This window comes from Neofelis nebulosa, chromosome 8 (assembly GCF_028018385.1).
Source record: "Neofelis nebulosa isolate mNeoNeb1 chromosome 8, mNeoNeb1.pri, whole genome shotgun sequence".
In the NCBI taxonomy this organism is placed as follows: domain Eukaryota; kingdom Metazoa; phylum Chordata; class Mammalia; order Carnivora; family Felidae; genus Neofelis; species Neofelis nebulosa.
The window spans coordinates 130,620,127-130,647,670 of NC_080789.1; the positions used below are offsets into that span (position 1 = coordinate 130,620,127).

The 27,544-nt window shown below is 45.1% G+C and overlaps 1 long non-coding RNA gene across 8 annotated transcripts in view; it reads right to left on the reverse strand.

Moving 5' to 3' along the window:
• Window positions 1-26,288, reverse strand: part of LOC131483771 (uncharacterized) — a 46,790-nt gene extending 20,502 nt beyond the window's left edge. For 2 of the 8 annotated variants that reach the window (XR_009247903.1, XR_009247905.1), the window contains exon 1: window positions 11,031-11,795. This is a non-coding gene — a long non-coding RNA (uncharacterized LOC131483771). Of the gene's footprint in view, window positions 1-11,030; window positions 11,802-18,828; window positions 21,469-25,854; window positions 25,917-26,015; window positions 26,155-26,211 lie in introns of those variants that run through there. The other 6 variants (XR_009247907.1, XR_009247901.1, XR_009247906.1 and 3 more) reach the window with 6 other exon arrangements.
• Window positions 26,289-27,544: the final 1,256 nt, after the last annotated feature.

Below are 27,544 nucleotides of genomic sequence, written 5' to 3' on the forward strand. Positions count from 1 at the left end.
TTTATTTGCTTCCCTTCCCTTCTGTTCATTTGTTTTGTATCTCAAATTCCACATATGAGTGAAGTCATGTATTTGTCTCTCTCTCTGCTGACTTATTTCACTTTAGCATAACACGGTCTAGTTCCACCCACATAGTTGCAAATGGCAAGATTTCATCCTTTTTGATTGCCGAGTAATACTCCATTGTGTGTGTGTGTGTGTGTGTGTGTGTGTGTGTATCTCACATCTTCTTTATCCATTCATCCGTCGATAGACATTTGGGTTCTTTCCATACTTTGGCTATTGTCAATAGTGCTGCTATAAACATGGGGGTGCACGTGTCCCTTCGAAACAGCACACCTGCATGCCTTGGATAAATACCTTGTAGTGCAATGTCTGGGTCGTTGGGTAGTTCTATTTTTAATTTTTTGAGGAACCTCCATACTGTTTTCCAGAGTGGTGGCACCAGTCTGCATTCCCACCAGCAAAGGCATCTGACCCTTGATTTTGGGTTGGGTCATGATCTTTAGGTTCCTGCATCTAGGTGGGCGCTGCACTGCCAGATAGGAGCTTGCTTGGGATTCTTTCTCTCCCTCTTTCTCTGCTCCTCCCCCGCTCACGCTCTCTCTCAAAATAAATTAATTCATTAAAAAAAAAAAAAAAAGAATTGGGGCACTTGGGTGTTTCAGTCTGTTAAGCGACCGACTTTGGCTCAGGTCATGATCTCACGGTTCATGAGTTCAAGCCCACATTGGGTTCTCTGCTGTCAGCACAGAGCCCATTTCAAATCCTCTATACCACCCCCCTCTTGCTGCGCCTCCCCTGCTCACACTCTCTCTCTCAAAAATAAATAAACATTAAAAAAAAAAAAAAAGAATCAAGCCAAGACTCAGCATGAAGGAGAAGGAAAGACAAGAAAGAGAGCAAGAGGGCCACCAAGGTTCCTACCAGGGCTGTCCTTTCCAATTCCAGTAAATTCCTGGGCCACTGTGTCCCGGGAGACCCTCCTGTCATGTACAGTCCAATAAGCCCTTACCATCAGATCTTGCTCCTTAGGGATAACTTCACCAAAACCTTATCTGTGTCCTATTTTTCTAGCCTGTGTTTCTGTGGTGAAAGATGTTGAATCAAAGTAACGGAGGGAAATATCACCTGTCGTACGATGAAGAGAGAGAAAAAAGATAACAGGAAGCAGACACGGGGACAAGAAAGGGAAAGTGGAGGCTGTAAAAAGGAAAGCAGATCGATCACAACAGCCAAGATACAGAAGCGGCCCGAGTGTCCACGAATAGATGCATGGATAAAGGTGTGGCGTATGTCTGTGATGGAATATTACTCAGCCAGAAACAAGAAATGAGATCTTGCCATTTGCAACAACATGGAGGGAGCTAGAGTGTATAAGGCTAAGTGAAATAAGTCAGAGAAAGACAAATACCATATGATTTCACTTACATGCAGAATTTAATAAAAAAATATATAAACAAAGGAAACTAAAGACAAACTGATGGCTGCCAGAGGGGAGGTGGGTGGAGGGGTGGGCGAAATAGGTGAAGGGGGTTGAGAGTGCTGAAACTACACACCTGAAACTAACAGAACACTGTATGTTGATGCTACTTCAAGTTAACAAAAAAGGAAAGCAGAGGGAGACCTAGAACTACTTGGAAAGGACTTAACAAGTACTTGCCTAACAAGTAAGACAGTGGATTCAAAGTGTAGTGGATTCATTCATTCATTCAGCAAATAGGTACTGAGCACCCACTAGGGGTTAGGAACACAGCACTCAACAAAACTACAGGACTTGCTACCCAAAAGAGCTATTAGAGACTGTTGAGTGCTTACACAACAACTTAAACCAGAAAGAGACAGAGAGAGAGATAAAGTCACTTCATATTGGTTGGTCAGGGGAGGCTTCCTTTAGAAGGTGACATTAGGGGCGCCTGGGGGGTCCAGCTGGTTAAGCGTCAGACTTCAGCTCAGGACTCACGGTTCACCGGTTCAAGCCCCGCGTGGGGCTCTGTGCTGACAGCTCGGAGCCTGGAGCCTGTTTCAGATTCTGTGACTCCCTCTCTCTCTGCCCCTCCCCCTCCTTCCCTCCCTCCCTCTCTCTCTGTCAAAAAAAAAGAAACATTTTTTTTAATGTATAAAAAGGGTGACATTAAATTGATATCTGAAGGACAAGAAAGCTCTAGAAGCAGGAAGGTAGTGTAGCGTGTGGGGGCGTGTGGGGGCAATGATCTAGACAGAAGGAAGAACCAGTGCGCCAAGGCTAAAGGGAAGTGTTCTCAAGAATATGACGTTTGCCCTCTAGGGAATGTTTGGCCACGTCTAGACTTTTTGGTAGTCACAACGCGATGGCAGGGAGCAGTCCTACTGGCATCTGATGGGTTAGAAGCCAGGGATGCAAATTAACATCCTACAGTTTGCACAGGACAAACCCTTAGGCAAAGAACTATCCAAAATGTCAATAGTGCCGAGGTTGAGAAACCCTGCCCTGAGGCCATCAAAGGCTTGGCACCTTCCTCACGTAGAAAGCAGGACATGGTGCCTGGAGAAACAACAGAAGAGGGGGCAGGGCTGTGAAGAAGTTCGGGAAGCAGGGGGAGGCTGTCAGCACGCACCCTTGCACGCCAAGGCAAGGAGCTGCCATCTTGTTCTAACTGTGGCAAGGAGCCCATGGGTGTTCTGAAACCGGGCAGTTCACGTGGACTTATTTGTTGGTGGAAACAACCCACTCTGGCTCTTATGTGGAATGTGGTGGACGGAGCAAATGTGAGTAAAGGAGACCACCTGGGGGGTTTGACAGTAGAGAGAGGAGGTGGCAGGTTGGACGTGGGTCATGGCAGTAGAGATAGAGAAGCAGCGAACTGAGCCTTATTTTAGAGGTGGGACCTGTGGGTCCCGGTGACAAAGTGAATGTGGAAGGTGAGGGAAGCAGGAATCAAGGATCCATCGAAGGCAGGGCCAGCGACACAGGTGCATGACTGGTGCAATGCCCGTCCCCACGTTGGGCTGGCAGTGACCTCGGTGGAGGGCTCTAGGCCACCCTGGATCCGGGTACTGAGCACATCCCAGCCTAGAGGGTGCCAGCCCTTCCAGGCAGCAGGGGATGGGGCGACAGACCCAGGGGAAGCTGGGGCTCCATGCCTTCATTTTGCACTGGGTCTGGCAAATTATGAAGCCGGCCCTGCTTGAAGGTTTCCAGCTTGAGTAACTACATGCTTCATTACTGCCATTTACCAAAACGAGGTGGGGTAAAAGTTTAGTCTGGGGCTTGTTTAATCTCAAGATGCCTGTGAGACATCTCACTGACAAGATCACGTAGGCAATTGTGTCTCTACAGCTCGGAAAAGACATAAAGCTATAGACATGAAGCTGGAATTTGTCAGCCTGTAGTATATAAAACCATGAGAATGATGTTGCAGCCGGTATGAAAAACAGTATGGCGGTTCCTCAGAAAAATTGCGCATAGAAGTACTACATGATTCAGCAGTTCCATTTCTGGATATACACCCAAAAGTGAAAGCAGGAACTCAAACAGACATTTGTACACGCGTGTTCACAGCAGCAGTATTCACAATAGCCAAAAGGTGGACACAACCCAAGGGTCCATTGATAGATGAATGCATAAACAAAGTGTGGTGCGTGTGCGTGTGCGTGTGTGTGTGTGTAAGGGAATATTACTTGGCCTTAAAAAGGAAGGAAAACTCTGACACCTGCTACAACACGACTGAACTTTGAAGACATTATGTTAAGTGAAAAAAGCCAGTCACAAAAGGACAAACATTGTATGACTCCACTTACACGAAGAAACAAGAGTAGTCAAACTCACGGGATGGTAGTTACCAGAGGCTGGGAGAAGAAGAGGGTGGGGAGCTAGTATTTAATGGAGACTGAGTTTCCATTTGGGAAGGATCAAAACTTCTGTGATGGTGGTGGTGATGGCTGTGTAACAATGTGAATATACTTAATGTCATTGAAACGTACACTTAAAAATGTTTAAAATGGTAAATCGTAGGGGCGCCTGGGTGGCTCAGTCGGTGAAGCGTCCGACTTCGGCTCAGGTCACGATCTCGCGGTCCGTGAGTTCGAGCCCCGCGTCGGGCTCGGTGCTGACCGCTCAGAGCCTCGAGCCTGTTTCGGATTCTGTGTCTCCCTCTCTCTCTCTGCCCCTCCCCCATTCATGCTCTGGCTCTCTCTGTCTTAAAAATAAATAAACGTTAAAAAAAAATTCTTAAAAAAAAAAAAAATAAATAAATAAAATGGTAAATCGTGTTATGTATAGTTCATCACAATAAAAAAAGAACTTATTATTATTTATTGAGTGTTTCCTACACACCCAGCACTAATCTAGGTCTTTTCATTGTTTAAAACTCCTATAACCCTCATAACAATCTTTAAAGTGGATGCAATAGGTCGGCAGTAATCTCTTGGACATTGGCCTTACCAAGATATTTATGGGTCTGTCTCCTCAGGCAAGGGAAACAAAAGCAAAAAATAAAGTTCTGGGACTACACTGAAATAAAAGGCTTTTGCACAGCAAAGGACATCATCAACGAAACAAAAAGGCAACCTGGTGAATGGGCGAAGGTATTTGCGAATGACATATCCGATAAGGAGTTAACATCCAAAACATATAAAGAACTTACACAACTCAACACCAAAACAAAACAAAACAAAACAAAACAACCAATGAAAAAATGGGCAGTGGAGGGGCGCCTGGGTGGCTCAGTTGGTTGATCCGTCCCGACTCTTGATTTCGGCTCTGCTCATGATCTCACAGTTTCGTGGGTTCGAGCTCCGTGTCCGGCTCTGTGCTGACAGCACAGAGCCTGCTTAAGATGCTCCCTCTCGGGGCGCCTGGGTGGCGCAGTCGGTTGAGCGTCCGACTTCAGCCAGGTCACGATCTCGCGGTCCGTGAGTTCGAGCCCCGCGTCAGGCTCTGGGCTGATGGCTGGGAGCCTGGAGCCTGTTTCCGATTCTGTGTCTCCCTCTCTCTCTGCCCCTCCCCCGTTCATGCTCTGTCTCTCTCTGTCCCAAAAATAAATTAAAAACGTTGAAAAAAAAAAAAAAAAAGATGCTCCCTCTCTCTCTGCCCCTCCCCTTCTTGCAATCTCTGTCTCTCATAATAAATAAACATAAAGAAAAGGGGGGGGGGAGTGGATTTGAACAGGCATTTTTCCAAAGAAGACATCCAGACGGCCAGCAGATGCATGAAAAGATGCTCAACATCCCTCATCATCAGGAAAATGCAAATCAAATCCACACTGAGATATCACCTCACACCTGTCAGAATGGCTAATATCAAAAAGACAAGAAATAGGGGCACCTGGGCAGCTTAGTCAGTTAAGCGTCTGGCTTTGGCTCCAGTCACCATCCCAGGGTTTGTGAGTTAGAGCCCCACGTCAGGTCCTCCTCTGTCATCACAGAGCCCACTTCGGATCCTCTGTCTTCCTCTCTCTCTGCCCCTCCCATTCCCTTGCTCGTGCGTGCACTCTCTCTCTCTCTCTCTCTCTCTCTCTCTCTCTCTCAAAAATAAAATATATTTTTTTAAAAGACAAGAAATAACAAGTACCGGTAAGGATGTGGAGAAAAGGGAATGCTAGTGCGCTGTCGGTGGGAATGTAATTGTTGCAGCATCATTTACAAATTTACAACAGGCAAGATCTGGCAGCCACCCAAGTGTCCACCAATAGATAAATGGATAAGGAAGATGCGGTGTATCACCGCAATGGAATATTACTCGGCCGCAGAAAAGAATCTTGCCATGTGTGACAACAAGGATGAACCTGGAGGGTGTCATGCTAAGTGAAATATGTCAGATAAAGAAAGCCACCTCTGGGACGCAGCAAAAGCGGTCATAACAGGAAAGTATATAGCAATCCAGGCCTTCCTAGAGAAGGAAGAAAGATCTCAGATACACAACCTAACCTTACGCCTTAAGGAGCTGGAAAAAGAACAGCAAATAAACCCCAAATCAGCAGAAGACAGGAAATAATAAAGATTAGAGCAGAAATTAATGCTATCGAAACCAAAAAAAACCAGTAGAACAGATCAATGAAACCAGAAACTGGTCCTTTGAAAGAATTAACAAAATTGATAAACCACTAACCAGTCTGATCAAAAAGAAAAAGGAAAGGACCCAAATAAATAAAATCAAGAATGAAAGAGGAGAGATCACAACCAACACAGCAGAAATAAAAACAATAATAAGAGAATATTGTGAGCAATTATATGCCAATAAAATGGGCAATCTGGAAGAAATGGACAAATTCCTAGAAACATATACACTACCAAAACTCAAACAGGAAGAAATAAAAATTTGAACAGACCCATAACCAGTAAGGAAATCGAATTAGTAATCAAAAATCTGCCAAAAAACAAGAGTCCAGGACCAGATAGCTTTCCAGGGGAATTCTACCAAACATTTAAGGAAGACTTAACACCTATTCTCTTGAAGCTGTTCCAAAATATAGAAATGGAAGGAAAACTTCCAAACTCTTTCTATGAAGCCAGCATTACCTTGATTCCAAAACCAGACAGAGACCCTACTAAAAAGGAGAACTATAGACCAATTTCCCTGATGAACATGGATGCAAAAATCCTCAACAAGACATTAGCCAACCGGATCCAACAGTACATTAAAAAAATTATTCACCATGACCAAGCAGGATTTGTACCTGGGATGCACAGTTGGTTCAATATCCACAAAACAATTAACGTGATTCATCACATCAATAAAAGAAAGGACAAGAACCATACGATCCTCTCAATAGATGCAGAGAAAGCATTTGACAAAATACAGCATCCTTTCTTGATAAAAACCCTCAAGAAAGTAGGGATAGAAGGAGCATACCTTGAGATCATAAAAGCCATATATGAACGGCTCAACACTAATATCATCCTCAATGGGGAAAAACTGAGAGCTTTCCCCCTAAGGTCAGGAACAAGACAGGGATGTCCAGTCTTGCCACTGTTATTCAACATAGTATTGGAAGCCTTAGCCTCTGCAATCAGACAACACAAAGAAATAAAAGGCATCCAAATCGGCCAGGAGGAGGTCAAACTTTCACTCTCTGCAGATGACATGATATTCTATAGGGAAAGCCCAAAAGTTTCCACCAAAAAACTGCTAGAATTGATTCATGAATTCAGCAAAGTTGAAGGATATAAAATCAACGCACAAATATCAGTTGCATTCCTATACACCAACAATGAAGCGACAGAGAAATCGAGGAATCTATCCCATTTACAGTTGCACAAAAAAATATATAATACCTAGGAATAAATCTAACCAAAGAGGTGAAAAATCTATACACTGAAAACTATAGAAAGCTGATGAAAGAAATTGAAGAAGACACAAAAAATGGAAGAATATTCCATGCTCCTGGATAGGAAGAACAAATATTGTTAAAATGTCGATAGTACCCAAAGCAATCTATATATTCAATGCAATCCCTATCAAAGTAACACCAGCATTCTTCACATTCTATTCTTCACAGAGCTAGAACAAATAATCCTAAAATTTGTATGGAACCAGAAAAGAGCCTGAATAGCCAAAGCAATCCTGAAAAAGAAAACCAAAGTAGGAGGCATCACAATCCTGGACTTTAAGCTGTATTACAAAGCTGTAATCATCAAGACAGTATGGTACTGGCACAAGAACAGACACTCAGATCAATGGAACAGAATAGAGAACCCAGAAATGGACCCACAAACATATGGCCAACTAATCTTTGACAAAGCAGGAAAGAATATCCAATGGAATAAAGACAGTCTCTACAGCAAGTGGTGCTGGGAAAACTGGACAGTGACAGGCAGAAGAATGAACCTGGACCACTTTCTTACACCACACACAAAAATAAACTCAAAATGGATGAAAGACCTCAATGTAAGACAGGAAGCCATCAAAATCCTCGAGAAGAAAGCAGGCAAAAATCTCTTTGATCTTTGCCACAGCAACTTCTTACTCAACATGTCTCCAGAGGCAAGGGAAACAGAAACAAAAATGAACTACTGGGACCTCATCAAAATAAAAAGCTTCTGCACAGCAAAGGAAACAATCAGCAAAACTAAAAGGCAACCGACAGAATGGAAGAAGATATTTGCAAATGTCATATCAGATAAAGGGTTAGTATCCAAAATCTATAAAGAACTTATCAAACTCAACACCCAAAAAACAAATAATCCATTGAAAAAATGGGCAAAAGACATGAATAGACTCTTCTCCAAAGAAGCCATCCAGATGGCCAACCAACACATGAAAAAATGCTCAATATCACTCATCATCAGGGAAATACAAATCAAAACCACAATGAAATACCACCTTCCACCTGTCAGAATGGCTCACATTAACAACTCAGGCAACAACAGAGGTTGCCGAGGATGCGGAGAAGAGGAGCTCTTTTGCACTGCTGGTGGGAATGCAAGCTGGTGCAGCCACTCTGGAAAAGAGTATGGAGATTCCTCAAAAAACTAAAAATAGAACTACCCTATGACCCAGCAATTGCACTACTAGGCATTTATCCACGGGATACAGGTGTGCTGTTTCAAAGGGACACATGCACCCCCTTGTTTATAGCAGCACTATCAACAATAGCCAAAGTATGGAAACAGCTCTAATGTCCATCAACAGATGAATGGATAAAGAAGATGTGGTGTGTATATATATATATATATATATATATATATATATATATATATACACACACACACACACACACACACACACACACACAATGGAGTATTACTCGGCAATCAAAAAGAATAAAATCTTGCCATTTGCAGTGTGGATGGAATTGGAGGATATAATGCTAAGTGAAATTAGTCAGTCAGAGAAAGACAAAAATCATATGACTTCACTCATATGAGGACTTTAAGAGACAAAACAGATGAGCATAAGGGAAGGGAAACAAAAATAATATCAAAACAGGGAGGGGGACAAAACAGAAGAGACTCATGAATATGGAGAACAAACTGAGGGTTACAGGACAGATTGTGGGAGGGGGGATGGGCTAAATGGTTAAGGGGCACTAAGGAATCTACTCCTGAAATCATTGTTGCACTATAAGCTAATTTGGATGTAAATTTAAAAAAATAAAAAATCAAATTAAAAAATATATATTTAAAAAAATAATAATTTTTCTCTCTAAAAAAATAAAATAAAGTCAAATACTGGGGCGCCTGGCTGCCTTAGTCGGTTGAGCGTCTGACTTCAGCTCAGGTCATGATTTTGCGGTCCGGGAGTTCGAGCCCCGCGTTGGGCTCTGTGCTGACAGCTCAGAGCCTGGAGGCTGCTTTGGACTCTGTGTCTCCCTCTCTCTCTGATCCTCCCCTGCTCACACTCTGTCTCTCTCTCAAAAATAAATAAAGATTAATAAAAAAAATTTTTTAAAAGAAAGCCAAATACCATTTGATTTCACTCATCTGTGGAATCTAAAAACAAGACAAATGAACAACAACAAACCAGAAGAAGAGTCAAAACTACAGAGAACAGTTAAAAAAAAAAAAAAAAAAAGTAGGTACAATATTACCAGCCCCACTCCACAAGCAAGAAAACTTATGACCAGAGTAGTTAAGTAACAGGCCTAAGCTCACACAGCTTCCAACCTGCCGGGTTCAGATTTGGATTCAGGCAGTCTGCTAGCAGAACCGAAAAAAAAATTTTTTTTTAATCTACTGTACTACCTATCAATGGAGATCATGTCATATACTACAAAAAACACATTTCACAATTTTAAAAAAAAAGAAATTTTTAAAATTTAAGGTTGAATTAATAGCTCACGGGCAGCTAGGTCCTGGCCTTCCAGCACAGTCCAATCTGGCTGCCCAGTGCAGAGTCAACCAGCAAAGGAAGGGAGGGGGACAATTACGAGTGACAAATCATTTCATCACCTTTGAAAAAAACTGCTCTGTGACCAGAGACATCCCCTGGAAATACTGACAGGAGGGTGTCCTGCTGTGTGTGAAAAGGTCAGGATGGCCCAGAGCCAGCCCACAAGGCCGGAGTGGGGGGGCAGTGCCCCAATCCCAGGACAAGTAGACCCAGGGGGGTAGGTTTGCAATTCCTTGGTGTTCACAGAAAGTGGTCACTGTGCTATTTTTAGGTTGCTCTATTAAGTTATCAATGACATTTCTCAGACAGAAGCCATGCCAAAGCCACGGACGTTCCAGGCCTGCAGCTGGGAAAACGCAGGGGTTGGACCAAGGTGGTCAGAAGTTCTAATTTACCAAGTGACGTTAGAGCCGGCTGGCAGAGAGGAAGGTGCAAACCACAATGTGGATTCCATTTAGACCTCAGAATTCCCACACTCAGAATCCCATCCCAATCTTGGCTCAGGTCAGGATCTCAGAGTTTGTGAGCTTGAGCCCCAGGTCCGGCTCTGTGCTGACAAGTGTGGAGCCGCTTGGGATTCTATATCTCCCTCTCTCTCTCTCAAAATAAATAAATAAACTTAAAAGAAAGGAAGGAAGGAAGAGAGAGGGAAGAAGGAAGGAAGGAAGGAGGAAGGAAGAGAGGAAGGAAGGAAGGAAGGAAGGAAGGAAGGAAGGAAGGAAAGAAGGAAGGAAAGAAGGAAGGAAGGAAGGAAGGAAGGAAGGAAGGAAGGAAGGAAGGAAGGAAGGAAAGAAGGAAGGAAGGAAGGAAGGAAGGAAGGAAGGAAGGAAGGAAGGAAGGAAGGTAAGGAGGGAGGGAGGGAGGGAGACATTCCCAGCTGTCAGGAATCCACAGGCCAGTTCTGGCTCCGGGCAGGTTGGGTCACTAAAGTGGACGAGACACAGGACAGGGCCAAATGACAGGACGCAAAAGGCCTGCCTCGCTCAGGTCCTAGTCCTCTGAGCTAGCCGAGCAGCCCGCAAGGTGTTGAGGGCAGAAGGCAGCGGGGCGTCCCCACTCGAATGACCTGGTCGGGTCAGGGAGGCCCAGGCAGAGGCAGGCCCCACAGCACTGAGAAGGCAGACCCCTTCCTCAGCCTCCTGTTGAGTATGAACCCCAACTCGTCCCCAAGGCAGAATTTAACTGGATCGATCACCGTTGCCTATGAAGTACTCCTTACCTTTTGGGCCCCTTTCTGTGCCAGGAAGGCCTTTGGCTCCAGTTATACAAGCTGGGTCAGATGTCCTGGGTGGGCAAGTGCGTGAGGTAAGTGACACCCGCTCCCAGCGAGAGAAAAGGACTGCGGATATGGAGCCCTCCAAGAGGAAATCCGAGGAGGGCAGTTTCAGTCCAGTTTGAAAAACAGGGGCGCCTGGGTGGCTCAGTGTGCCGAGCCTCTGACTTCGGCTCAGGTCGTGATCTCGCAGTTTGTGGGTTCGAGCCCCACATCGGGCACCCTGTCGTCAGCGCAGAGCCTGCTTCAGATTCTCCGTGTCTCTCTCTCTCTCTGCCCCTTCCCCACGTGTGCGCTGTCTCTCAAAAATAAATATTTTTTTTAAAAAACCCAGCCAGTCCATATCATCTTGCTTTACTGTCTCTAAGCACAGAGCCTTAGGCTGGTCACCTTGGTCATACTGGGGTCATACTGGTCACCCACCTGCCCACCCTGGCACGTACCCTTCTTCCTACCCCCAACTACTCCATAACTGTTTCTGTCCTGAGGTGTCTGGGATCCTCAAAAGATGGACACAAACACATTTTTAATGGATGTGTGTGCGCAGTCCCAGTGCCTCCGTAACAACATAGCACAGCTGGGGCGGCTTACCCAACCCAAATGTATTTCTTTTCTCACAGTTCTGGGGGCTGGAAGCCCAAGATCAAGGAGCAGGCAGTGCCGGTTTCTCCCCGCTTGACTCGTGGAGGGCTGCCTCCCATTGTGTCCTTGGCTGGTTGTGTTTTTCCCTAAAGACTAATGACGTGGACCATCCTTTCCTGTGCTTGTTAGATGTCTGCATATCTTCCCGTAAATACGGGGTGCTGTGATAGGTATGGGGCAAAGCATTTGCTAGGAGGGAAAAGGTGAGGAGGGGCACAGAAATACTGGTGTTTGTGAAGCACGGCTCCCCCACTGGGCTCAAAGGTTTTCAGACATAAGGTCAGAGGTCTGTGATTTTTCTTTCATACCTGAACAGAAGCCATACTTGCTGGTGGGTATTTGAGTACGTTCACAATTCTGACGTTGTAGACATTTTTTCTTTTTGAAAAGAATCGTAACAGAATAATGGCTCCCCCAAAGGTGTTCACATCCTATCATCAAAACCTGCAAATAAATTACCGCATGTGGTGGGGCGCCTGGGTGGCTCAGTTGGTTGAGCGACTGTCTCCAGCTCAGGTCATGATCTCGCAGTTCATGGGTTCGAGCCCCACGTCGGGCTCTGTGCTGACAGCTCAGAGCCTGGAGCCTGCGTCGGATTCTGTCTCCCTCTGTCTCTGCCCTTCCCTGTCTGTGCTCTCTCTCTCAAAAAAATGAATTAAGTGTTTTTAAAAAAAGGTATTTTTAAAAAATTTACCTGATGTGGCAAAAGCGATACACTTTGGAGATATGATTACATTAAGGATCTTGAGATGGGCAGATTATCCTGGATTATTAGGTATAATCACAGGGATCCTTATAAGAGGGAGGCAAAACTTCTGTGCATCAAAGGACACCATCAAAAGAGTGAAAAGACAACCCAAGAATGGGAGAAAATATCTGCAAATCAAATGTCTGATATGGGATTAAAATTCAGAATATGTAAAGAACTCTTACAACTCAACAACGAAAAGACAAACAGCTCCATTAGTACACGGGCAAAGGACTTGAATGGACATTTCTCCAAAGAAGATATGCAGACATCTAACAAGCACAGGAAAGGATGGTCCACATCATTAGTCTTTAGGGAAAAACACAACCACAATGAGATACCACTTCACACCCACTAGGATACCTGTGATCAACAGGACAGTACCAAATGTTAGCAAGGATGTGGAGGGACCGGAACCCATGTACTCTGCTGGTGGGACCATAAAATGATGTAGCTGCCAAGGAAAACAGTTCGGCAGCTCCTCAAAAATCTAAGCATAGTGGGGCACCTGAGTGGCTCAGTCGGTTAAGCGTCTGACCCTTGGTTTTGGCTCAGGTCATGATCTCCCGGTTTGTGAGTTCAATCCCTGCGTCAGGCTCTGCACTGACAGCACGGAGCCTGCTTGGGATTCTCTCTCTTCCTCTCTCTCTGCCCCTCCCTGGCTCGTGCTCCCTCCCTCTCTCAAAATAAATAAATAAACATTAGAAAAAAAAAAAAAACTGGGACGCCTGGGTGGCTCAGTCAGTTAAGCGTCTGACTTCAGCTCAGGTCATGATCTCCCACTCTGTGAATTCGAGCCCCGCGTCGGGCTCTGTGCTGACAGCTCAGAGCGTGGAGCCTGCTTCAGATTCTGTGTCTCCCCCTCTCTCTGCCCTTCCCCTGCTCATGCTCTGTCTCTCTCTGTCTCAAAAATAAATAAAAACATTAAAAAAAAAAAACAACCTAAACATAGGGGCCTCTGGCTGGCTCAGTCTGTAGAGCATGTGACTTTTGATCTCAGTGTCCTGAGTTCAAGCCCCACGTTGGGTATGGAATGTGGAGCCTAGTTTAAAAAAAATCTAAACATAGAATTTTCACCGAATCCCAGAATCCTACTCCTAGGTGTATGTATATACACATACATATAATATATATATATACTATATAATAGTATATATATATATATACTAATATACTACAGTATATATATATATACTATTATATAGTATATATATATATACTATATATATACTATATACTATATATATACTATATATACTATATATATAAATATACTATATATATACTAATATACTACATTAGTATATTATATACTATATATAGTATATTAGTATATAGCATATACTATATACTAATATACTATATATAGCATATATATACTATATATATATACACTATATATACTACATATATAGTATATATATATAGTATGTATATTATAGTATATATGTATATATTTATAGTATATATATACTATATATATATATACTATACTATATATATTATATATAATATAGTATATATATAGTATATATATATACTATATTATACTATAGTATATATATATTATATATACTCTATATATAATATATAGTATATATATAGTATATATACTATAGTATATATATATAGTATAATATATATATATATAGTATATATATATAGTATAGTATATATAATTATACTATATAATATAGTATATATATATAGTATAATATATATATATACTCTATATATATAGTATAGTATATATAATTATATATATACTATATTATATATACTATATTATATATACTATATATAGTATATATATACAGTGTATATATATATATAGTGTATATATATATATAGGGTGCCCAAAAGAATGAAAAACAAAAACAGGAACTTAAACAGATACTGATACTCCAGTATTCACAGCAACATTATTCACAACAGCCAAACAATGGAAACAAACCAAGGGTCCATCAACAGACAAAAGGATAAAGAAATGTGGTGTGTGTTTATGTATATGGAATATATATATATGTATATATATATATATATATATACATATATATATATATATACGTATATATGGAATGGAATATTACTCAGCCATAAAAGGAATGAAGTTCTAGAACATGCTCGACTTGGATGAAGCTTGAAGACATACCGCATGACTCCACGTACACGAAGTATGTAGAAGGGCAAACGCATAGAGGCAGCACATGAATGTGTGGTCACCATCAGCTGGGGGAGGAAGGAATAGGGGTTACTGCTCAACATGTACACAGCTTCCACTTGTGGAATGAAGGGTTTTGGAAAGAGTGGTGACTGCACTACCTTGGGAACGTAACTCACGCCACTGAGAAGTACACTTTAAAAAATGGTTAAGTGATACATTTTACATGATATATATATTCGATGACAATGGAGGGGCACCTGGGTGCCTTAGTTGGTTGCGCGTCCGACCTCAGCTCAGGTCATGATCTCACGGTTTGTGAGTTTGAGCCCCACGTTGGGTTCTGTGCTGACAGCGCAGAGCCTGGAGCCTGCTTCGGATTCTGTGTCTCCCTCTCTCTCCGCCCCTCCTTTGCTCACACTGTCTCTCTCTCTCTCTTCCTCTCTCTCTCAAAAAAAAAAAAATTTAAAGAAAACAAATTTTAAATGACAATGGAAATAAAGAGGGAGGCAAGAGGGTCAGTCAGGAAAAAGAGAAGTGAGGACAGAAGCAGAGACTGAAGCAATGTGCTTTGAGAAGGAGGAAGGGACCGGGAGTCAGGGAATGTGGGCAGCCTCTAGAAGGTGGAAGAGCTAAAAAACCAGATTCTGGGGCGCCTGGGTGGCGCAGTCAGTTAAGCGTCCGACTTCAGCCAGGTCACGATCTCGCGGTCCGTGAGTTCGAGCCCCGCGTCCGGCTCTGGGCTGATGGCTCGGAGCCTGGAGCCTGTTCCCGATTCTGTGTCTCCCTCTCTCTCTGCCCCTCCCCCGTTCATGCTCTGTCTCTCTCTGTCCCAAAAATAAATTAAAAACGTTGAAAAAAATTTAAAAAAACAAACAAACCAGATTCTCCTCCAGAACTTCTGGAAGGAAAGCAACCCTGATGATGTCTGGATTTCAGCCCCCTAGGGCTCCTTTCGGACTCCTGACCTCCAGGACTGGAAGATAATAAATCTGTGTTGCTTTGAGCCACCAGGCTTGTGGCGATTTGTTATGGCAGCAACAGGAAACAAATGCATTGACGTAAACCCTTATTCTTGTGTTACAGTTCACTAACCACAATACAATAATTCACTGCATAGTTGATCCACTCAACTTTTTTTCTTAAGTTTATTTATTTATTTTGAGAGACAGAGAGAGAGAGAGAGAGAGAGCTCATGAGTGGGAGCAGGGGAGGGGCAGAGAGAGAGAGGGGAAGAGGGAACCCCAAGCAGGCTCCATACTGTCAGCGCAGAGCCCGATGTCGGCTCGAATTCATGAGCTGTGACATCATGACCTGAGCCCAGAGCAAGAGCCAGATGCTTAACCAGCTGAGCCACCCAGGCACCCCCCGACTCATGTGACTTCTAAATTCCACAGCACTAGAGTATGGGTCCAGGGCTGACAGCTGGCAGGGGGACCCACTCTGTGCTTGACCAGCGTGTGTGTCATCAGTGAGTCAGTCAGTGGTGTCCTCTTACGAAAAGGTAGGTTGTGGAATGGATTCAATTAATGATATCCCAAAGACAATTCTCCCTATGAACGCAACACTAAAAACTCATGCATGTTTGAACTGTAGAGTTTATGGAAATTACGCTTGCATTAGGGCCCACATTCCCGTGTCCACGGCCTCCCGTGTCTTGTCCTTCTCCTGGCTCCGGGCCCAACCTCCTACCGCACTCTTCCCCTGAGGGCCGGAACCGGGTCTTCTTAAGCTTGGCACCCCTAGCCCAGAATTAACATTTTCATCCTTGTATCTACTCATGGAATCTACTGGGCGGGGAGATAATGTGCTGAAGAGTATTTCCAGAGATGGAAAAAAACAGGATGCCCGGAGAACGTCTACATCTGAACAAGTGACACGTAGTGATCGAACAGCAGGAAGTGCCGAGAACCTACAGAACGTTACTCTCTGGCCCCGGCATCTGTCTCCAACATCTCATCTTATGGTGTTTCTCCCATAACACGGCCTACAGCTGGTTTCAATTCCTCTTATTTTCTATGCTGAATTCCAGAGCGGCCTCTTATCCACTTATCGCCTTTACCTGACTTGGCTCTCTGAACTCTCTAACTGCTAATCAAGTTACAGACGGGTGCCGCAGGCTCCGAGCCAGGGGCTGCAGAATACCTTCCCGCGGTGGCCCTGGGCGGGCATCAGGGCTCTGCTGGTGGGGTCTGTCAACCATTATCCTCACTGAGACAGAGCCTCGAGGCTGGGCCACCGGGACCCATGGTGGAGGCTGTGGATTCCGACGATCCTGGAGGTGCTCTTTTTAATTGTGGTGACAGACACGTAAAAACCGAGGAGGAGTGGAAACCAGGTGGGACCCCAGCTGCCCAAGGCATTATTTGCCACTCTGCCAAACCACATCTTCCCAAGAGCTATCTGATTAGCCTTCGGTTTCTAACACTCTGCCTACACACTAAGGTAAATAAAGACACACCTGTCCTTTCAACCTTCCTGTTCTCCCCATGAAATTCACTCAGCGTACATGGTGGATCAGGAAACGACAAACCAAAGAGAACTTTGTAAAAAACAAAACAAAACGGAACCAAATTAGGCAAGGGCGCCTGGGTGGCTCCGTGAGTTAAGCATCTGACTCTTAGTTTTGGCTCAGGTCATGATCTCACGGTTCATGGGATTGATCCCCACATCAGGCTCTGCGCTGACAGCACAGAGACTGCTTGGAATTCTCTCTCTCTCACAAAATAAATAAATTTTTAAAAAATCTTAAAAAAAAAAAACTATGTAGAATGTGAAAAGAAGTCTAAAACCTCCAACTTGATAGAACACTTCTCCAGATCACTTTTATTTTTTCTATTACAGGAGTGTATTTTACTGCAAATAATTTAGCAAACGGAGAAAAATACAAAGAAAAAAACAAACTATCTGTAATGCTCCCATCATGAGATAACCACTATCCTTTCTCCAGCATCCTCTATACTCTTACCCTGCCTCGTATTTGTTCACAGTTCTGTTTTATTATAATAATAACATATTGTCACCACCACTACTTTCTGTCTGACAACCTCAGCGGAATGTAAATGCCACGAACACAGGAAATCTGTCTCCCCGAAGTAGAGTTGAGCAGGTTGGACATAATGGAGGGTCAAGGGCCTGAGGGCACTAAGGAGCAAGGGCAACATTAAGGCACTCGAGTGGGCGGTTAACTGGGTCCCCACCTCTCCCCACTCCTCATCCTCAGGTTTGCCTTGCCTTAAAAAAATTTTGACAGCATCTGAAATGACCTATTCCAACACGCCTTCACTTTACGCCTACGTTTTCTTGACTGCCCATCCAAGCCGTCACCTTTCTTCTCAGAAACAAGCGTCCTCCTTCCTTCCCATGGCTCCTCCTTCCATGTGCTCATGCTCCTAATGGCGCCCCTTCCAACCTCCCCAGGGTTCCACTTCACCAGTTCTCTCCCTTCTCTGCTCACGTCTTCAGTCTTTCCAGATTCATTCATTCCTTCCCTGTTTTTATGACTGTCCCCAAAGTCCCCAATTCTAAAAACAACCCTCCTTCCCAGTCCTGCTACCCAGCCCGTCTCGCCTTCTCTTCACACCAATCCGCTCGTATGACTGGTTTACACCCGTTGTCTCCATGCCCTACCCACCTACTCCTTCCTTAATCCAGCTCGCCCCCTCCACCCCAAGACTGCCAATGGCCTTTCAGTTGCTCTGTCTGAAGCCTTCACTCAGCTCATACTTCTCCACCCCTGTAGCCTCTTACACAGTCAACTGCCATTGTCAAGGGCACAACTGCCAACAAGTGCCATCTCCCTGACACTCCTTCCTGCCCTCTCTCTCCCCCTCCATACACCCTACACGCCGATGACAAATTAACCGTTCTAAGGCACAGCTGTGTTATGTCAGATTAACTTAATTTCTTTCTTTTTTAAAAAACTTTTTTTAAATCTTAATTTTTGAGAGAGAGAGGGAGAGAGAGAGAGAAAGAGGGGGAGCAACAGAGAGAGACGGAGACACAGGATCCATGGAGGCTCCAGGCCCTGAGCTGTCAGCACAGAGCCCGACGCGGGGCTCGAACTCACATCCAGGAGTTCATGACCTGAACCAAAGTTGGACGCTCAACCGACTGAACCACCCAGGTGCCCCAGTTAATTTAATTTCTTTCTACAGCTACCCCAGTAAATTAGAAAAAAGTATTAAACTCACCGAGTCAGGACTTTAGCAAGACATTAAATAAGTCCCTCTCTCATCATCCTCGGGGAGAAGGTCGAGAGTGTGGGCTAAAACAGAACACGGAAGCTTTTCAGCAGAAGACCTTTCATAGATGCGGACGGAGTGAGAGTTCGACGGCTTCACCCACGATCAACTGCGGTCAAGTGGGCGTCACAACGCCATTGTCAGCAGTTTCTGCATTTGAAGGCAGCAGGTGCTAAGGAATGTCCTGCACACTAACCACAACTTGTTGTCTCATCTCTCTTGTTCCTTCTAAACAGATGTAGCTTTGGTGCACCGATGGCCATGGTGAGGCATGGTGGAGCCATACTTCAGACTATCATGTACTCAGACCCACCGACCCAAACTGGGAGAAGCTACTGGTAGGCAGTACCCAAGGTCTCCAGCGCCCAGCCTGCCTCGTCAGTTCCTGTTCTCCTAACTCATTCTTTCCTGTCCAGCATCTCGTCCTCTGACTGCTGAACCCTCCTCTCCTTCTGCCGGGGTGCCATCCCTAGACGCAGGCTTGCTTGAGACCAGATTCGCGTGCTTACTTTATCATTATAACATCACGAGCACGCGGGAAGGGCCCTGTTTCCAGGGAGGAGAGCGCCGGCACCATTGAGTGTCCCTTATGCCGTCTCCTCCATTCATTCAGCCCAACGGCATTCTCAGTGGGCTCATTGTCATGTAGCCAAAAATGCCATCACTGCGGCCACCTCCTCATCACCGTATCTGTTCCTCCACCAAGTCTCGGCGGCCTGTAACAGGCCTTAACTTTACCCACTTAACACATTCTGTTTCTACTAACCAACCCCCAAATTCCCCTTCTCCAGAGCAATATATTTCTCCTGCTCAGTTCCATTCAACAAGATCATTAAGGATTTTCAGTGTAGGTAAAACTAATCTATCCTGGCAAAGGGTATCCATTAAAATGTAAATGAGCAAGGAGGAGAAATCTATGACTGATTTTAAAGTTATAAAATCTGACCTCTGCTCATCCTTGGTGGGAATGATCACTGGGGACAGCAGGTTTTAACCCCTCTTAATCACTTTGGACTTAAGAAAATCACACTTAGGGACAGCCTGTTTGCAAGTAGAATCGTATCAGTATGATTAAATGGATTAGTAACTGGTTGAACAACTTCACTTAGAGATACGGGTTAGCAGACCCATTTCAATCTCAAACAGGGTCTTTACTGTTTGTTTAGTTTCCATTTTTGCCCTGTTCATGCCTCGCCAGCTGTGACGACGTGAGAAAATCAGCGTTAAAGATTTTTTTTAATGTTTATTTCTTTTTGGCAGAGAGAAAGAGAAAGAGATTCAGAGAGACAGAGAGAGAGAATCCCAAATAGGCTCCATGCTTAGCATGGGGCTCGATGTGGGCCTCGATCCCACAACCATGAGATCATGACTGAGCCAAAATCAAGAGTTGGACACTCAACTCACTGAGCCACCCTGGCACCCCTAAACATTATTTTTAAGCAACAATCAGGGTTCTTATACAAATATAAAATAGACATGTGTCCATCAATTAACTATTCATTAATTGGTCACAGAGGCAGTGAAATATTACAAAATGTTACCGGTTCAAGCAGTACCCAAAGAATAGACACACATAAAAGCAATTAGAAATGGTGAAATAATTTTGCTACTAGATGTAAGATTGGCAGCCTCTTTCACAGGGTGGAAATCAATCGCACGTCCACCGGACAAAATTCATTTCTATTTCTCGGTGGACAAGATTTGCATTGCGATGGGCTTTCTATAACTCACAGTCGCAAAATAGTTTAGTCGAAAACAGTGAAAGGCACAGACCTCTGTCAAAGCAGGCAACCCAGAAGAATCTGCCAGATAACGCCCAGCAATCCCTTCAAAGAAACTCAGTGATTGTTTTGCCCATTTCAAGGCCTTTGACAATTGTTCCCAACAATAAGAGGAAACGTCATCATGAAGCAATCTGAGGCTTTGTACAGGGCCCAAGTGCAAGCAGAGTGGAAAGGGTTGTAGCTCAGCAGGAGGGCATGTGGGAATGGCTTAGGAATTTCCATCGGTATTATATTCAGGGGCGCCTGGGTGGCTCCGTGGGTTGAGCGTCCGACTTCGGCTCAGGTCATGATCTCACAGTTCATGAGCTTGAGCCCCGCATCGGGCTCTGTGCTGACAGCTCGGAGCCTGGAGCCTGCTTCAAATTCTGTGTCTCCCTCTCTTTCTCTGCCCCTCCCCTGCTCATGGTCTGTTTCTCTCGGTCTCTCAAAAATAATTAAACGTTAAAAAAAAATTTTTTTTTGATAAATCAGTATTCTATTCAGTCTGATGAGGCTGCCTACAAAAATCTTAGTTTGTTTCTTGTGTTTGTTCTTTTTTTTTTCTTCCAATTCAGTCACTGTCTGTAGAATGATAGAATGGAGAGGCTTAACTCTGGTCAGGTGAAATCACACAAGTGGGTTCTGTGTACCGCACTTTACAAGGATCAGAGTTAGAATGGGAAAAGAGGGGCACCTTGGTGGCTCAGTTGGTTAACTGCCCACTTTCAGCTCAGGTCACAATTGGTGAGTCTGAGCCGCACCATTGGACTCTCTGCCGTCAGACTGCTTCAGATTCTCTGTTCCCCTGCCCCCTCTGCCCCTCCCCTGCTCGTTCTCTCTCTCTCACAAGAAATAAAAACTTAAAAAAAAAAAAAAGGTAAAAAAATGAGGAGTGGGGGGAAGAAACCAGCGATATATTCCGTCTGAAGAAAAGGCTGTCCTCACATAAGACAAATGTGGAAAGAGGCTTAAGGAAAACCTTCCTAAATGGGAACCAGATTCATGATGACAGTGACCATATCGGTCAACGTTTATTGAGCTTCATTCTACGGGAACCCCTGAGCTGAGTGCTTTGTAAGTATCATCTCATTTAACGCACACGGCAGTGAGAAAGCAAGAGCCAAGCCCGCACTAGGCACAGAGAGGTCAAACTCGGCGTGAAAGCAAAGGCCTTTACGTCTTCTTTCAGCTCTGAGATTACACGCTTCAGGGTCACTCTGCCGCTCGAAGGCCTTCGGTGGGTCCTAATGGCTGCTCTAGTTGAGTACGAATTTCTCAGCCTGCTAACAAAGGCTTTTCACAGGATGGCCCAAAGTATCCTCACCAGGTTGGTGACCCCAGTACTACCCCATTCTCACCAAACATACCAGACCCAGTAGTGCAACCAACTCTTATAAATCAACTGCCCAGCCTCTAACTTCTCCTCCTGCTACCTCCCCCGCAAAGTCTTTCCAGTATGTTCTAGTATGTTCTTTCCTTCCTCGGCCACCATCTCCCTCCCTAAAATAGCACCACGTGCTGGCAAGATTATAGAAGGCCTCAAACACCTGGACAAGAAGTGCATTTATGGATTCTTGACCAGGAAAGTGACTTCCCTACATGATTCTCTCCTAATACTCCTGTATGCATTTTCTTGTATTTATTCTTTTGTATGTATTTTTAAAAAATATGCTCATACAGGGGCGCCTGGGCGGATCCGACTCTTCATTTCCGCTCAGGTCATGATCTCACGGTGTGTGGGTTCCAGCCCTGCATCAGGCTCCACGCTGATGGTGCGGATCCTGCTTGGGATTCTGTCTCCCTCTCTCTCTCTCTCTGCCCCTCCTCCATTCATACTCTTTCTCAAAACTAAACGTTAACATTTTTTTTTAATTAATAAATTAAAAAATATATATATCACTCCAAAAAAAAAATTCACACTTGAAACACTCTCTAACACAGTACTGTTAACCCTCTTGTACACAGGTTAGACACGTGGCCTGAACAAAACTTCCTCATCAAAACTAATCTTTCTGTGGTTCACACTGGCAACACAACCACCATATGAAACCAAGGGTGGCAAAACACTGATTAATTGCTTCAGGGATGCATGTGCCATATTCCCAAGGATCTTCTTTTCTCTTCTTCTGTTGCCAGATTTTCTCTCCATTTCTGTAGAGGTTTTCTTTTAGACGCTGCCAAGATTGTTAATGAATCGGTTCACTCTCATTCTTTCCTTCCAATAGCTTCACCAACGGGGGCTCCATCTTTGGACCTGGAAGAAGCCCAGAGGGGCCGCAGACTGGAAATCATGGTTCCCTTCCCTAGACCATGTCAATTCCACGGCATCCTCAAATTTTACTAAACTGCGGATGATGTGGTTACATCCTGCCCTGTCCGTTCCCTGCAGCGACCTTACGTCGAGAACGTACATTCATTTCTAATGACTCAAAAAAACGAGGCAACCATTCAAAAGGTGCAAAAGGGTGTACCTCCCTGCCCTGGTCCCTCGGTTTCCTACACACAGGCTACCGGTTTCTTGCAGCTCATGGACTGTAAATATCATTTGCCAATTCAAATAAGAAAGGTCTGTGTAAATGGCTTACTGTGCCTTCTGGCTTTAAGCTACTTGGAAGAAAATTCACCCATTCAGTTCAGCAAACCTGAAATGGTACTTCCCCTTCAGCCTCAACAGAGAGCCTTTCCTGCCCCCTCCCTAGCCTGTATCAGGTGATTTTCCTTCACGCCCATGACACCAAGTCCTCACCCCCTTGTCCATTCTGTGTATCAAACACAGTAGAAATAACCTGTCTGTTTCTCACCTCGGGGCAGGGACCAGCACAGTACCTGGCACGCAGAATGCTTTCAGGAAACATTTGCTGAAACTAAGTATTACCAGAATACCTACGTGTATTCTGAATTATTCATTAAATCCTGGGAACGGGGTGTGGGGGGGGCAGGGGAGGGGCGGCGGGGTGGGGGGCCCGCCTGGGTGGGTCAGGGGGTTAAGCACCCGACTCTTGACTTCAGCCCGGGTCATGTTCTCACAGTTCGTGGATTCGAGCCCCGCATCGGGCTCTGTGTTGACAGAAGCCTGCTTGGGATCCTCTCTCCCTCTCTCTCCCTGCCCCTCCCCAGCTCATTCTCTCTCTCGCTCTCCAAATAAATAAATAAACTTTAAAACAACAACAATAAAAAAAAAAACCTAAAAAAAAAAAAGTCCTGGGAACAGAAGGGTAAATAAAGCATAGTATCTACCCTAACCTTCCTGGCACCTTCGTATAATTTACCTGGTAACACAAACAGTATTTCTCGTTTGCATAATCTGTTCCTCCTCTTAGTGTTACTAGTGTTCTAGAGTCTCCCTTTGTTGCCAAAACGTGGCCTGCAATCCCCATTAGGCTGCACTGGCCGGAGCGTCAAAGGCTAGAGATTTTACCTCGAGTTGCCATTTTTTCTCTCTTCAGAGTGGCGTCTGAAGGACTCCAGGGCCAACTACTGAATTAGCTGCTGAGAGCGCACCCCCCCTATTGTTCAAACTTCACTCAAAAAGTTGCATGCAGGGGCACCTGGATGACTCGGTTGGTTAGGTGTCCAACTTCGGCTCAGGTTGTGATCTCACGGTTCGTGGGTTCGAGCCCTGCGTCAGGCTCTGTGCTGATAGCTCAGAGCCTGGAACCTGCTTTGGATTCTGTGTCTTCCTCTCTCTGTCCCTCCCCTGCTCATGCTCTCTCTCGCTCTTTCTCTCTCTCTCTCTCAAAAATAAATAAACATAAAAAAAAAAAACTTGCATGCAGTTTACAAATAATGTCTTGACATACACCCAGAAGCAGCACCGTGTGTGGGCGCTCTGGCGTGTCGGAGCAGGAAAGTTGGTAAAGAGTTTCCGAGAAGTCCCATCTGGGTCTCCTGCCAGCCCCCGGCCCTCAGGCAGGCTGGCCAAGGGCTCTGAGCCTCTCCCGCGTGACAGGGACGGTTGAGGCTCCCCACACCGTCATCATGGGGCTCCTGGAAGCTACGGAATGCACATGTCCCATATGCTGTCTGACACATGCCGAGAGGAGTCGTGACCCCTGCACTAAGATGACAGTTTTGATACCTGTCATTGATAAAACAACTTTTTTAAGTTTATTTATTTTGAGATAGAGCACATATGCGTGCAGGAGAGGGACAGAGAGGGAGAGAGAGACAATCCCAAGTGGCGACGAGGGGCTCGAACCCACAAACCGTGAGATCATGACCGGAGATGAAATCAAGAGTTGGACGCTCGACCGACTGAGCCACCCAGGTGCCCCTAAATTATTTTAAAATCTAAAGCTATCTTAACCACCAAATCCCACTTAAGTAAAATGGAGCATGTGCTCAGTGTAATGGCCTTGAGCAAATCACCTTATCCCAACAGTATTTTTCTCATGCCCAAAATGACGAGGTTGGGCTAAAAAGTCTATAGGCTCCCAAGAGACAAAATAAACACATGTGGTGGGTGACCTTGATTGGACTGATGTTAAAACAAATAAACAACAAAAACAAAAACACATATCAGCGTTGCTGATATGACTGTCCATTAGATCCTATGGAATTAGTACTGGTTTTCTTAGGTAGGATAATGGTTTTGCCAGCTAGTAGGGGAATGTTGTTACTCCTAGGAAATACACACTGAAGTATCATGTCTGCAAATGTTTCAGAAAAAGAATATTTGAGCGTGTGGGGGCATGCATGTGTGTGCGTGTGTGTGTACAGAGAAAGAGATCGGGAGAAATAGAGCAAATACATCGTGCTTTTAAAAAATATATCCCTGAATTCACTTTTGGCTGTCATTTCAAATTTTTAAGAATGCATCAAAACCCCATGACCAAATATTGAAAATTACTATTTTGACTTCCTCCCCTTCCCTCCATGGTCCTTCAGGCTTCAGGCTTTCATTAGGACCTGCCTCACCTCTCCTTTTTAGATTTTATTTTTAGTGTGTGTGTGTGTGTGTGTGTGTGTGTGTGTGTCTCCCCATGTGATCTCCCACACTCCTCATTTACAAAGATTCCCCTCCCTCTTCCTCGCTGTCAATATCTCCCTGTAGATTTGTCTCCCGTCCTGGGCAGTAATTTAACTCCCTGATTCGCCCTGCCTACTCCGCACTTACTACCTCTCCATCTTTTTCATTATCTCCTACCGCCCCAGACTCCGTGGAAGGAGGGGGGTCCCCGGAAGGGGGGGGCCGCGGGGAACGCAGTCCTACCTCCTTGCCTTCCTTTGTTCCACAGGGCCCTCTGCACGCCTTTTCTAATCAAGCGCGGTTTCCTGTAAAACGGAAGTGTGTGTTCACACATTTGTGTACACGTGCACGCGTATATCTGTGCAGTGCATGCATGTTTACGCGTACACATCTAGCACTTACACATTTTTTTTTTTGTTAACCACAGCAGAAAAAAATGGCAAGGCCACGGCAGAAGGAAATTTTCTCTCCAGGACTGGAAAAATGGAGCCTGCCTGCCTCCAGCCCACCGTCCTCTCCAGCCTGGTCTTTTTTTAGGAGCTAATTTGGTTGATGAAGCGCTTCGAGAGAAGCAAGCCTGGCCCGCCTCAATCGGCTTACCTGAGGCGGCCCGCCTGCCAGCTGCAAGCACACACCACCCTGCAGAGCTCCGAGCTCCGGCTCAGGGCCGCTCTCCTCCCCTCCCCCCTGCCCCGCCCCGCCCCGCCCCACCCCGGGCCACGCCCAGGGCTGCCTGTCAGTTCACCTTCTCTCTGGTTCACAGAAGCCTTGAACGATAATCCTCTTTTATTTGCCTGAACTTCTGAACTCCTCCAGCGTCTTTTTACCTCCGGTCTTTGGCAGTCGGCCTTGGATTCCTTCATGTGCCCTTGGCCTGGCTGAAACTTTTGCCCACAGAGAGTAAGAATGACCAGTTTTCACTGGTTCTTGCTTCTGGCCACCATGGCAGGCCACGCAGCAGAGTTCGTTCCCCGTTTTGGCTCCTTCCTTTGTAGCTGACCAGACTTTTCCTATCCGTGTTTGCACTCCTGAACGCGTGTTCTTTGTTTGTTTGTTTGTTTGTTTCCCTCTCTGCACTGTGGCCTTCACGTGTGAGCCTGGCGGGTGGGGGGGTGGGGGGAGGGAGGAGGGAGCGGGCACCTCCACCTCCAGTCTGACCCTGGGCAAACTGCAGAGACATTCGTTTGCCCACCACATCGAAGGACTACCCTGCAGCCGGCACAGCCCAGCCGGTCAGCCTCGGGCTCTCCAGGAACGGGGTCACCTGGCTCAGCTCTCAAACGGGGAAGGACGGTCCCACCATCTCCCCGCCACGTGCAGCTGTCCGTTCCTCTGTCCGCAGCTGGGTTTCGCTCCTATTTTACTCGGCTGGCCCAGCAGTGGTTTGCTAGCCAGAGTAAAACAGCAACGTTCTGTAACCACGTTATTTCTCATTTGAGACGGAAAAGCGTCTGTTCCTTGGCCTGCCTGGTATGACACAATGGAAAAGTTAAAACAGAAGCTCCCGTTGTGATCCCTAAATATTTCTTTCAAGTTTTCGTGTTTCAGTAGCGTTGACACACAACGTGACATTCATTTCAGGTGAACGCCACGGTGATTCATCTTCTCTATACGTTACCCGAGTGTTTTTAAAGATGAGTCACGAGTTACCCTTCTCCGGAGGCTCAACAACACTTACTCCAGGAGACTAAATTTCACCAACATGTCTTTTGGGATTACAGTCAAGAGACTTTGTAATCTACATTCTCTAAACAAAATTCCTGCCTTGGAATATTTTTCAGATGACAAACATCCTTTCTAAATGACTGGGTGGTCAGTTCTTTTCAAATCAGCCAACGGTTTGTGTTCAGTCCCTCTTACCGTTGGTGAGTTGCCTTTTTTATTATGGAAAATGACAGGAACTAACAACATTACCACTTTATGGTATGCCTCT